The sequence below is a fragment of the Pseudomyrmex gracilis genome, unplaced genomic scaffold (genome assembly GCF_002006095.1).
Source record: "Pseudomyrmex gracilis isolate BER0280 unplaced genomic scaffold, ASM200609v1 scaffold_32, whole genome shotgun sequence".
NCBI lineage: Eukaryota > Metazoa > Arthropoda > Insecta > Hymenoptera > Formicidae > Pseudomyrmex > Pseudomyrmex gracilis.
This window is the reverse complement of record NW_018020616.1, coordinates 879,961-892,692: the sequence shown is the minus strand read 5'-3', so window position 1 is coordinate 892,692 and position 12,732 is coordinate 879,961. Positions and strand designations below refer to the sequence as shown.

At 39.0% G+C, this 12,732-nt stretch overlaps 1 protein-coding gene and 1 long non-coding RNA gene across 2 annotated transcripts in view; both read left to right on the top strand.

Annotated features, from left to right (window-relative positions):
• Nucleotides 1-12,732, top strand: part of LOC109852642 — a 94,863-nt gene that overhangs the window by 12,673 nt on the left and 69,458 nt on the right. The window lies entirely within an intron of this gene.
• On the top strand, nucleotides 9,520-12,663 carry LOC109852643. Its single transcript, XR_002250019.1, has 4 exons — nucleotides 9,520-9,588; nucleotides 9,953-10,041; nucleotides 10,456-10,579; nucleotides 12,422-12,663. It is a non-coding gene; the product is annotated as an uncharacterized LOC109852643 (long non-coding RNA).

Genomic DNA, 12,732 nt, shown 5'->3' with positions numbered 1-12,732 from the left:
ATTTACCACGGAATACAAATACGTGGTTTTTTTTTTTTTTTTTTTTCACAAAGAGTGCTCGCAAGTACGCATTCTTGGTGCGTTTTAAGCTTTCGTTGAACTCGAGAGGGCATGCGTTTACCTTTTTTTTTATCGCGAAACGCCCGAGAATGCAAAGCACCGGCGTCGTTTTCACCCTATTTTTCCCTCTTCACACTTTTTTCCCGTTGAAAAAACACCGGACTGGGTCACGCCGCACTTGTTCGCGGCCGGTAGGAAGTAGTTAAAGCCGCCCACACACGAATCTCTCTTGTGGTCGCGATCATCGCTACGTCCAAGTTGAAGTACACAAAGTTATCTCACAAAAGGCCGCTTATTGTCTCATTCAACTCCGTAACGGTCCTTTAATGGAAACGAAACCAAACAATTCTTTTCGCACGCTATCTCGACAATTAAGTGAAATTAACGATAAACGTATTAGCGATGAAGAAAAAAAGAAAAGTTTTGTTTCTTCTGTGGAGATCGTGTTTTCGTTTGTCGGAAGAAAAATAAAACAACTATGAAATAAATATAACAACAACAAGTTGAGAAAATTGAAGAAAACAATTTATTTACGCGTTCAAAGAAAATTCTATTTGCGCATGAGTTATTACACGATTATTGTTTGCGATCTTCTTTCGCGCTCTCATATATTACCGTCAGCTTTATTTAATTAAGTTACTAGAGTGAAGAAGATTGATGTATCGAAGCGTTATTCAAACTTCTTATTCTGATCTCCGATGACACGTTTTTTTTTTTTCGTGTAGATGAAAAATCCTTTGGGCAATTATTTCTACGGGAAAGTGAGAGCTTAATGGCCTTGATGATTGTTATTCTTATCGCAAAGGGATCGAAGGGATCGGCAAAGAAAACTTTCTTGAAAATACGAAACCAGATGTTTGACGCTTTATCTGAGATTACGTTTATTATTTTTTTTTAAAGGTGAACGCGGGAGACGCGCGCGAGATCAGAGAGAGCGTTGTTGTTGCGATGACGACGACGCTTGCGGCTGCACGTGACGGGCACCTGATTAAACCGGAAATTTTTCTACGTTTTTTTTATATAGAAAAGTACGAAAGTAGGTCAAATAAGGAGCGATAAGCGCGGGATTATCAAGAATTCGGAGGGTGAAAGTTTCTACATTAATCGAAGACTCTTTAAATATCTGTGATATTGTGTAATATATATATATATATATATATATATTAATTTGTAAACACAATTTTCTACAACAATATTCAATTTCGCGCGTGTTTCACAGATATATATAGTTTTGTAATTACTAAAATTTTGCTTTGTGATTCGAACAGATTAAATTATCAATTCAACTTGCGTGCATTATATGATATAACGTATATAGAAATAGTTCAGCATTATGTTACAACATGCGGGATGATTTTTGCATTATTAAAACCAGAGTTTTACAGAGTTTTGTAATTCAGTAAATACATCAAAATATATATGACGTTTTCAATCTCGATGTATTGAATTCGCGAACGCGCGAAAAGAGAGAGAGAGAGAGAGAGAGAGAGAGAGAGAGAGAGAGAGAGAGAGAGAGNGAGAGAGAGAGAGAGAGAGAGAGAGAGAGAGAGAGAGAGGGAGGAAGAAGAGAAAGGGAAAATTGACGCGCGCGTGTTAATAATTCCTATGAAGTCTAGATAAACTGCTATCTATTTGCATTCGCGAAAGATAAACTGGATGGAAATAAAGTTTCCATTTACGATATCAAACGTATTATATATATATATATATATATTTGAATGCGAACAGTTTGCGTGCATTTGTTAACTCGGAAAATCAATAACAGCTTTTGTCAAACAACACGTACCGATATGAATTTTAATAACTGTTTCTCGTAAATGTCGATCAAACTTTCTTCTTTCAGAATGTCGAGTTTGAACAGTTTTCATAATCTATTGAATAATTTGCCGGAATTTTTGCTCATTACTTCTATAAAGTTAATAACAGACTTTCAATAGCTATTGTGAAATTACCTTCTCAGAATAATTATCGGGATATTCTATCTCGCTATCATTGCTGCAAAAAATGGAATTAACTCTTGTCACGCAACTTTTAATTAAAAAACATTGTTTAGATATTTTAAATAACGGATCCCAGCACACACACACACACAACCAGTTAAAACAGATCAACCCTCGTCAGGACGCGTTACTTACAGCCGTATTGAATGTGTAATTTAATCAAGAAAGATTTATGTAGCGTTCAGTTTCATGAAACAAATTTTGGAGAATAAATTTTATGATAATTACTATTATGAGTACTTTTTATACCGATGTGTATATATTATGCTTTATTTACAATTTATTTATATTATTTATCTCTTTTCTTGACGTTTCAAAAGAAAGAAGGAGGTTCTCATACAGGATAAAATATTGACACCCTTCATCTTAGGTTAAGCGATACCGATCGTCAACGGTGTTGGATGTCGTCGTCGTCGTCGTCGTTGATCGATCGTTTTCATCTTCCGAATTGTCGTCAAGGGGATTAAATCAAGGAGACACTAATTACAAGAGGAAAAATGCCAAATATTGTCAGCAATATGCACAGTGTTTGAGGATGTGTATACCGATATTAAATTCTTCTAACAGCCGCGTTTCCATCTACGTGCGAATTCTCGGGATTACATAGATTCCCAGTGAGTCCCGCTGCCATGGTTTCGCCGTCTATTTCCTTACTGTCGGACGGAATATTCGGCCCTTTAGTTTCGTGAGGGATTCTTCGGAATCTCTCAAGGAGAGGCTCAAAGATGATTTCCTCACGTTTTGGTGTACGCGCTTAATACACCAAAGAAATTCCGCCTAAGCGCGGAAAATAATTTGCAAGTATATATATAACGTCATTATGTAAAATACAGATATTTCGACGTGACAAGCGAGGCACTTAAAATTTGTAATAATTTATTTATTTTCAATATTGAAACAGAATGTGTGCTCTAGAATAATATTTATTATTTTTGTTATTTAATTTGTTATTTTGTGATAAAAGTTATCGTTTGTGCTTGACAAATGCATATTTGTGCTTTATTACACGAGTGCTCTCGCAACAATAATTGCTTTCGTTTCTATCTCTCTCCTTCTCTCTCTCTCTCTCTCTCTCTCTCTCTCTCTCGTTCTTTCTCTCTTTTTTTTTATTCAATATGTACAAATAATTTTATAGTTTACTGAAAAAACTAGTCGTGTAAAATTTACAGTAGAATATTTGCATCAATATCGAAAGTCAACGAAAAAATTTGCACATTTGTACCGGTTATGGATAAAATTGGCGAGCGAAAAACGTTGCCGCCATTCGTCAAGCTTCGGTCGGCTTGGCGCCGTTCCGTTCGATCAACTTAACGTCGCGAATAAATCGCTCGATCGTGTCTAATTGCCGCGGACGTCCGTGAATTTTCCACGCTTTTCCGCCAACTAATCTCAGTCCACCGGTCCAAGCCACATTTTTCAATTAAATCCTCTGTGCAAATTGGCTTCCGGCTGGCACCACATTGCGCGCCGGCGCCAAGTCCGACAAAAACCTTTATTAGTTGGGTAATAATGTAATAATCTCAATTTGACTAATAAGAAATTACGAGCGGCGTTATTTCAGCGAGTCGAGAAAATTGTTCAACCGTATCTCACATCGGAAACTTTGGTTTTTTTTTTTATTTGTCGTTGCAGTTACTGTGCTTTGAGGGCAAATGAGCGTTTGTTCGGACAATCTTTCGCATAATACTAATTTATTAATAGTAAATTACTAGTTGCTATTTTGCGATAGACTGTCCGAACAAACTCCCATTTCAGCCGATTGTCACGTGTTTTGTCACAAGTGCGAAGACACGCGTCGCTGACGTACATATCGTTGAGAAATAATTTTCTGAAAAAAATCGTCGCGTGTCACTTACTTTTCTGTAACGGTTGTGACTTATTCAAGGTCGTGGAAAAGGACGAATGATCGTGCCTTAGTATGGCGGATAATAAATTAGTCGGTTTAATGACACAGACGAAGGAAAAGCGAGGTGAGAGCCAAGTAATTCCGAAGTCGCGATCATTTTTCTTCCCAGGTTCAATGAAAATTTGACTCATGTTCTCGACAGATATTCAATACAAAAAGCATATATATAATACAAAACATTAAATTGCAAGAACATAATTCAAAAATATACAAAGCACAAGTTCGTATATTTACGTCATGGCACAAAAGTAAGTAAACAACCATTATGTCCAAAAGAATTGAATCTAAATAACTAATTAAATAATAAATGTGTTTTTGTTATTATTTTCTTATTATTATCATATTATTGCACTCTTCTCAAGAAAAAGTTTCTTTTTATATCTCGACAATGATCAACGCTAAGTGTGCGATTGCTGAAGATGGATCGCTTGTTCAGAGACAATGCTAAATATTGCATTGATGTATATTTCCGTTTCGAGATGATTCGTAATACAGGTGGTGTTGTTGCAAATAACGTCGTGTTAACTTTGTATCGTTTTAATTCCGTCGACGTCGTACAATTACCTCGGCTGAGTTCAATTCCACTCACTTTATCATCGCACGCGCCGGTGTATTTCAATTAACTTTGATATTTTTTGTTAGCTCCCTCTCTCTCTCTCTCTCTCTCTCTCTTTCTCTGTCAAACCGGCATTATTATTCTAATTAGCATTCACGCGAGCGCGAGAATTGCACGGAAGTCTGACATCAATAGCGAACTGCTGACGGGGTAGCAAGCGACTTCCACTTAAATACGACGTAATCTCGCATTACCATAATCTCTTCTCAGCCGCGGGAAAACCTCTATACTCAATTTATTCGCATTGGTGCAACGCACGACCGAGGGTTGAGTGTATTTCACGATAGATCTACGTGAGTATTTCACGACAGATCTACGTGGAATCACGAAATCACGGGATCTGAACGCGTGTGCCGCGTCTCCAGAATGAAGAGTAATCGTCATGTAGCGAAACACGTAACGAATTGCGATGCGGAGCGAGCTCTATACTGTTATTAGAATTTACGTAACACATTTTGGAATTTCAGCGGACTCTCAATGCTGTGACAGCTATAATATCCCGGTGATAACGTAAGAAAATAACTGAATTCTGAAGAATTAAATCCGACATTGTATAATTGCGCGAACGTAGGTCGAGAAAGCTACAAAAAAAAAAAAGAAAAAAAAAACACGAGTGATTATCATCGCTACAATTACGGTTACGTAAAACGCAATTATATAATATCAGATTTAATTCTCCAGAATCAGGTTACATCGCGTTGTTGTATATTATTGTTATTATTGTATAAAGTAATGAAGAATCATTTGCACACTAACACTATTGATTACTCTTATCGTTAGAAAATATGTTCTAACGTATTTTTATATGTTAAAGGTGATGTGACGAGAGAAAGTAATGCGCGAACTTCTTCTCGTTAAAGAAAGACCGATTCAAAAGTCACGATGATAAGAATAATAAATAAATTTTTGTAAAATAATTTTTATAAATATAAATTAATTTTTACGAGAAAAAAAAATAAAATTGTACGTAGATATAACGTACATCTCATATTTAATTTGTTATTTCTCATTTGACTTAATTAACTAACGATGGCATTTATAATTTTGTGCCGATATATCATTTATTTATAAATTCTATTTGTGCGAATGTAAAAGTATTGGCCACGCCGAGATGAAACTCGATATTATGCAATCACTTCTGATTACGTAGTCGACAATATTTTCGACTCGGCGTGCGATACAGTTCAATCGGAAATAGGGTACTCCCCGACTCTCTTCAGGACGTATCGATCCTCATTTACACCGTAGGCGCGTTGTGTTCGCGTTTACGTGAAAACAGTCATTCATTGTCACAGCGTGTCGGGTCAGAACGAAATGCAAACGCGGCCGCACGTTCGCATTGGGGAAATCCCACGATTTACAGTAGGAAGGACGTGTGCTGCGTTCGCGCGAAATCGCTGGGTGAGTTTCGATCGTGAGTTCATCTCATACATCCTGTTTGCCGGATTAGATTGTCAGCGTGTCACCGGAATTCTCTCATAAGCGTAGATCAGCGAATTTGAAATAAACCCGCATTTGCTTTTGCTCAACAAAAAGTAGCACACACATCTCGCGATGAATAATAAATGAAATAAATAATCCGAAGAGAAATATAAACCAAACAAACAAAAAAAAATAATAAATTATCTCCTGGAAGGAGATAAGAAGACCGCGAGATTTAAATCTCGGATACTCTCGACTTGCTTAAACTTGCGCATTATCCCAAATTACTTGAATCACGTTATTTAAATGCAAATCGCATCAAATTCAGTTGCACGAGGATTTTTTACGTCCTGACTGAAATTAAAAAAAAAAAAAAAGAAAAGAAAGAAGGAAAAACCGTTTAAGGGGGCGTAGCTTTTAAAAACTCGTAGAACCCTTAAGTGGTCGCAACTTATTTTACAGGCGCGTTTCGTCCGTTTTCTTCCGTAACCTTAAACATTCACGATGTGCGCTATTTAGCTTGTCTTGCGTGTTGAGTTGTCCTCGTTAAACAATTCCTCGTTCACGGGATAAACCCACCGGCACCACGATCTTCCTATCTCGTTTCACCCACATTTCTTTCAACCAGGCGAGTATTTAATCTCGGTTAAAAGTACCATTTTCCTTTCTGCTCTTCGCCTCTTCGCGTTGCGAATAGACGGTGGATCTTGCGGCTGGATCCAACAGAAAGCAAGTATATGGTCGCGGTAACGAGGTAATTAAGCCGCGGTGTCGTATAAACGTGTACCGACTGCGAAAGATGTGGTCTTTAGGGAGAAGCGCGCTTACTTTTGCTCGTCCAAACATACAACCGAAGATGTCTGGCTTGAGTTAAGTTTTTACTTTACGCTTAGTTTCTTTAAAACGTTAAAAAAGACGCTCGCGCGTACACTTAATACCGTAAATAATTCTTCTTAATTTCACGCAATACACGAAGAAAGTAAATTATTTTTACACATTGTAGTTATGTAAAAAAAAAACGAGACAAAATTTAAAAAATAATCGATTTAAATGTTTCAATCGAGACGTTATTATTCACATTCAGCTTTACGTACTTTTTTCTTCTATACATATTAGGTACTTGTTAACTTTTCAGCGCGAATAGATCGCGCGGCGAGTGACAAATCTTTCCGAATCCGCTCGATATCGCATATATTGGTGTAATTTTATTTTACGGCCCGCGCGAGACGGGAATATTTCGCGTCTCGCTCGTTCTTTAATCGATTCAAGTGGAAGTGTTCCTTCGCGGTGCTCTTTCCTCTGCGCGAGCACGAAAAGTGGAAAACTTCGTAGTGGAGCACTTCGGTACTTCGAGCGACTTCGTTCTTCGCGTATATATATATCGCGCTCATCAAATGCACAGCCATTTCGGAAGTATGCCTCGCTTATTTCGTTTGAATAGAAAATTAGCGACACGTGGAATTGCCGTCGCATATTTTCGCTTCCGTCTCGCGCCTCGGCGATGTGGAGAGAAATAAATAAATTCCACGAGGAGGAAGGAAAGAAAGCGCGAGAGAACGAGAACGAAGCAGAGAGCAATAGCACCGAGAGGTACTACGACAGATTGGAGTGACTAAAAATACAGAAGAGGCAAGAAGAGGCGCTAAAAAAGAGGTGCCGATCGACAATTGGAGCACCCTGGTAACAAAGTTTCCGCGTTTTCGGTCGAATTAGACGAAAGTCTAGTTTTTGCTATTCACGTTCGTGTTTTTTCGCCGACAAAATTGGCGTTTACGCCCAAAATTTCAAGTTTCATCGTCGGGAAAACGAGGACTTTCTCTAAAATCGAGCTCGAGATTTGGACGAAATTTATGCGCGCGTTTTATCGGAACGACGGGATTAGCTATATACACGGATGACACTTTATCGAGTGTCGGCGTTAGAGAACGAGGGGATAAATGAAGTTAGTGTCGGGATTTCTCAACTTGGAGGAAACGACGCGCGACGCGAGAGATTGTTCGCGTACACGCGTAATTCTTTAACTATGCGCGATAAATTTTCGGCGGTGTGTCGCGAATACGAGTGTCGCGATACGAATACGAATACGTAGTCGGGACAAATCCAAATGCGAAATTGATCGCAAGAAGCGAGGAGCCTCTGCTGAGCAATGCGAAAACTTTGTCCAATCGAACGAGAGAATACGTAAATATATACACGGGTAATGTTATCTCTCTTAGACAGTTGTGATCTCTCTCGCTTACAAGACGGAAGGGAAGAAGATTATCATGTAACGAGTATTTTATTACAAAGTGAATCCGGATACAACCGGATCAGATGGAGGATCCTGGGCCGTTTAAAGCGAATAGCGAGCTAAAGTAGATCGAATTGAACGCTTCGGGTGAGCTTGTCTTATCGCTTAGACAAGTGGATCATAACGGATAATCCTCGAGATTATTGTATTGTTTCGTCATCGATTGTGATTCACGAATAGTTGCACAGAAAGCTAATTGGTTAAGAAGGGGATTATAATTAAACTGGCAATTGGAGATAAATTAATTATACATCCGTTGTAAACTTCAATTATCACAGTCGCAACAAATTTCTGATTGAGAAACACTTTGTGCATTTTCAAGCTTTACTTTTTTTCCACGTGTTCTTCTGTTGCTTTCTTATATTTGCGACATTTCTTCTTACATTCGCGTCGTTGTCACCGATCACGCGCTTTACTTTTTTTATAGCCGCAAGTTTATGAATCGGAAAACTTTTCTCGCGCCGGAATTAACGATGCAGCCCAAATAGGGAATAGCCCGCAATTGGGAATTCGCACAACGAAAAAAAAATAAATCCCGATCTCTCGTGAGAAAAGCTCACGTGTCGCGGGGAGATGTCAAAAAGGGTGACGTCGTCACGTCTCTGACGAGAGAGAGGCGCACACCGCGTATACTTGGCGCGCAGAGGGGAGGGAGACTATCGGACATATATAAATAGATTTTTCAACGTCGCCTGCCTTTGCTTTCTCGCAATATGTGCACCCTGTAGATTTTTTTTTTTCCCGCCGTCGCGTCGCCGCTGTTGAGAGCGCCGCGTATTTATTTTCCCTCGTTTTATTTATCCCTCTTTTACCGACTCGCATCGGGGCGATTCGATAAATGACAAAGTTCAGACTGCAGATAAGCGGCTTTTGCACAAATCTCCGTCGTACTTCGTGCCCGAAAATTCCATTGCAACGATACCCATAAACTTTGAAGAGATTATCGATTCATTATCTTGACTACCGATTCGCTCGTGTATGTTTGTATATGCATCGTCAAGCGGGTTAGATGGAGTATGTATATCAGATAGACCAGAATGTGTACACACACACACATACATACACACACAGACAGAGAGAGAGGGAGAGAGAGAGAGAGAGAGAGAGGGGGATTTGTAATTAACGCCGTGTACCGAGTGTGTGATCGCTGTATAATTAACAAAATTATGCTAGCGAGTATAGTATAATCAGGTTAGCTCACGGCCAAGTAACGAGAGCGCGGTTGCTTTGTTTATAATATACATATTAAATAAGAAAGTGATGTGACAGTTTAGAAGACAAACAAGAGACGGAGGTTAGAGCGACGTAATTAATTATTGTTCAGTCGTGTGTTAATCATTTTGAGATTGCTATCATTCGCGGAACTCTCTCTCTCTCTCTCTCTCTCTCTCTCTTTCTCAGTGACATTTTGCCAATTGATTCGCAAGTTTGCCGCAAAATTAATGTAATAAATATTAAATCGTGTCGTTGTATTCAGATTTTGTAAAATTCATATTATCAATGCATGGGTTAGCAGCAATTTGTTCGCTAAATTATAAATTAGCGAAATTATCCGCGCGCGGAATTGTTATATACGACTGAAACTTTCTCATTTCCGAGTATTCGCGCTCTGCGTACCCATCCTGCTGGAAATATTCTCTTTTTCTCTACTGTCACAGAGCGCAGCGCGGCAATTGACATAAAATCGAATCGGCGACGCGGGACCTTTTCAATGTACAACGTTATCTTTCGATCCTCGTGAAACTTCGTAAGTAAATTATTATCAGTTTGACTTATATTAAACCGGAGCGAATAAATAGAAACTGTAGTGAATACCTACACTAAATCGCATTACAGAACCACCTCATTGTAATATGATTGAATTTATCTTCTATTTGAATCCTTCTTCTCCACCGAGTCGTGCGCAATCTTGTTCACGATTCAAGATACTTTCTCGCGCTGCAAAATACAGAAACGATCAAAACTACAAAGTGAATATTTGTCTTATTTAATATCACATCTCGATGTGTGCGGAGAGATAATACATACAATTTGTCGCACGCTTTAGTCAACAAATAGAATCGCGCAGAAAATTCGTAATAATTAAATGTTCTTAATTTATTGTTTTTATTTCAAAGTTTCCAACATTACATACCTTGGGAGTAATTGTGACCTATTTTAGTAGCACTGGGGAGTCCGGCACTTTAGAGAGCTGCCTGCGAGATTAATTAATCACACACCACATTTTGCTGTATTATTACTCATTAATTCACGAAGACAAATGGCTCCACTGTATGCACATTAAAGTACGTATAAATAATAACCTCCACTTAAAGAAAGTAGAAAACTGTAGAAAACACATTACTCACGTCACTTGTTACGTAAACGCACGTGTCGCTGTTGCGCGCGTCCAGAACTCTCTGTCTCGCTCTTTTTTTCGCAATGAGACAAAAATAAGTTTCTCTTCTCTCGAGAGAGCACGATTACCGTTCAATTGTCATAAAATGCTTCGCGAGAAGGTGACTCGTTATCGCGTCAAGATCCTTGAGCAAAACAAACACGGGGGTAATAGCAAATCAACAGCACGTGACTCATTTTAATTTATCCCTACGGGAGCTGAGAGCGAGAGACAAAGCTCTATTTTCACGACCAGTAGTAGTGCAGCTTCGCTATTAGAGCCAGCCACGGAATGGATCGGGTCTCGAATGGACGTCAGAACAAAGCGCAGCGCTACGGGCGATGCAGCAGTAAAGGCAAACGCCGCCTTCATTCGCGGTAGGTAGGAAACTATTCGCAACGCTACAGGCGCAACATGGTCCGGCCGCAGCCGTTGCGGCCGACCTACAATCGTCTTCCGGAATAATAGCGTACGTACCTATTTCGCGAAATGAGTAGCGATCGCCTCGGGAAACACTGCGCTCTATATTTTTTTTTTTTTTTTTTTTTTTTTGACTAGAAAAACCGCGACTGAGATAATATTAAAAAAACATTATTGTTGTCTGAAACAACAACGGTAAGGTGCTTTCTCAAATAGACCATTTTACTGTAACAGAAGATAAATATTATCGTAAGTGACGGATAAACGCAATAGTTTCTTACATCCGCGTTTTGTTATAGCTCTCTACTAACTAGCTATACATCTCGCTCGCCAAGATTCGATCTAACAAGATTTGAAAAATATCCGTTATCACACGATCTCTCTTCCGTAAATCTATATCCGGGCCGGATATCTGCGCGCAATTATTACAAGCTCGGGTGTAACGAGCGGATCGTGCACGGACAGACAGGGAGATAGGTGTCCGAGCCGAGTATCTCCGAGGAACGTGTTCTCTTTGGTCCATTTGCAACCGTAGTCGGTTCGCTATTCCCACGAGGCACTTCGTTAACCCCGTGAGTGTGCACGTGATCGTATTCGGCCTCGTCGTATACGCGGGCCTCGGTTGCATAATGCAATCTCCCACCCGTATATATGCTCGCGCGCGCACCGCGTGTAACGATTTCCGCCGCGCCATCACGAACAATTTATCGGAGAGCTCGATCGTCAGTATGTGACCGTTTGTAACTTTTGCCTGAAAAATTGAACGTAATTCGAAGCCAGCTGCGGGCGCGTCAATGCTGGATTTTGTTACGCGAATCACGCGCGTCGATTAACACTCGTCAAAATACATCGTATATTTTCTATATTCAATGTATGTACGTATATATCGAAAAGGTACTCTCAACAAAACATTAAATAATCACATACAGTGTACCGTTTCATTCTAATGTTGATGCGTTGTAATAATTTCACGAAATTTGTTTATTTGCCTGTGGCATATATGGTAAATATATTTTTATGCAAAATAAACAGTTTTTTTTTCTCTTGTGTGCAATAGCAGTATCGACTTGTTTTTGTTTTCTTTTTTTTAGAAAAAAATTTCTGTCTAATATTATCTGCCTCTGTGTTTCGTACGATTTTTATTCTATAAATTGAACATATCTCACTTTGCATCAATGCTTTTTGATTGAATTGAAATGAGAAACAACAAACTTTTTTCAAAGATTCACAAGCGATCAATTTGCCAGCAGATTATTTAACCGGTAAACGAAGAGTGAAAGAACAATTTTTCCTTCTTCTTTTTGTTCTTCTTCATCTTTGTTCGTTTTAGAGCGATCATTGGATCTTGGTCTCCGAAAAAAGTTTGCGCGACCAAGACACCCGGTTTGTGAATTATTCAGCATCCTAATGGACGAATAATGCTATGCGACGCCTACGTTACGAAGCGTCAAAGAGAGATTAGAATCCATTTTACTGTGTCGGCTCTCGTGACGGTTTTGCTGCCCAAGAGACTTCATTCATTTCACGTCATCTAATCGATCTTTCGACTTCTGGCGTCCAGAGAGTAAAAGTCTTAAATCTCTCACCCTCGTCTTATCGAATTGATTTTTAATATATAAAAATCAATTATTTTGATTGCTT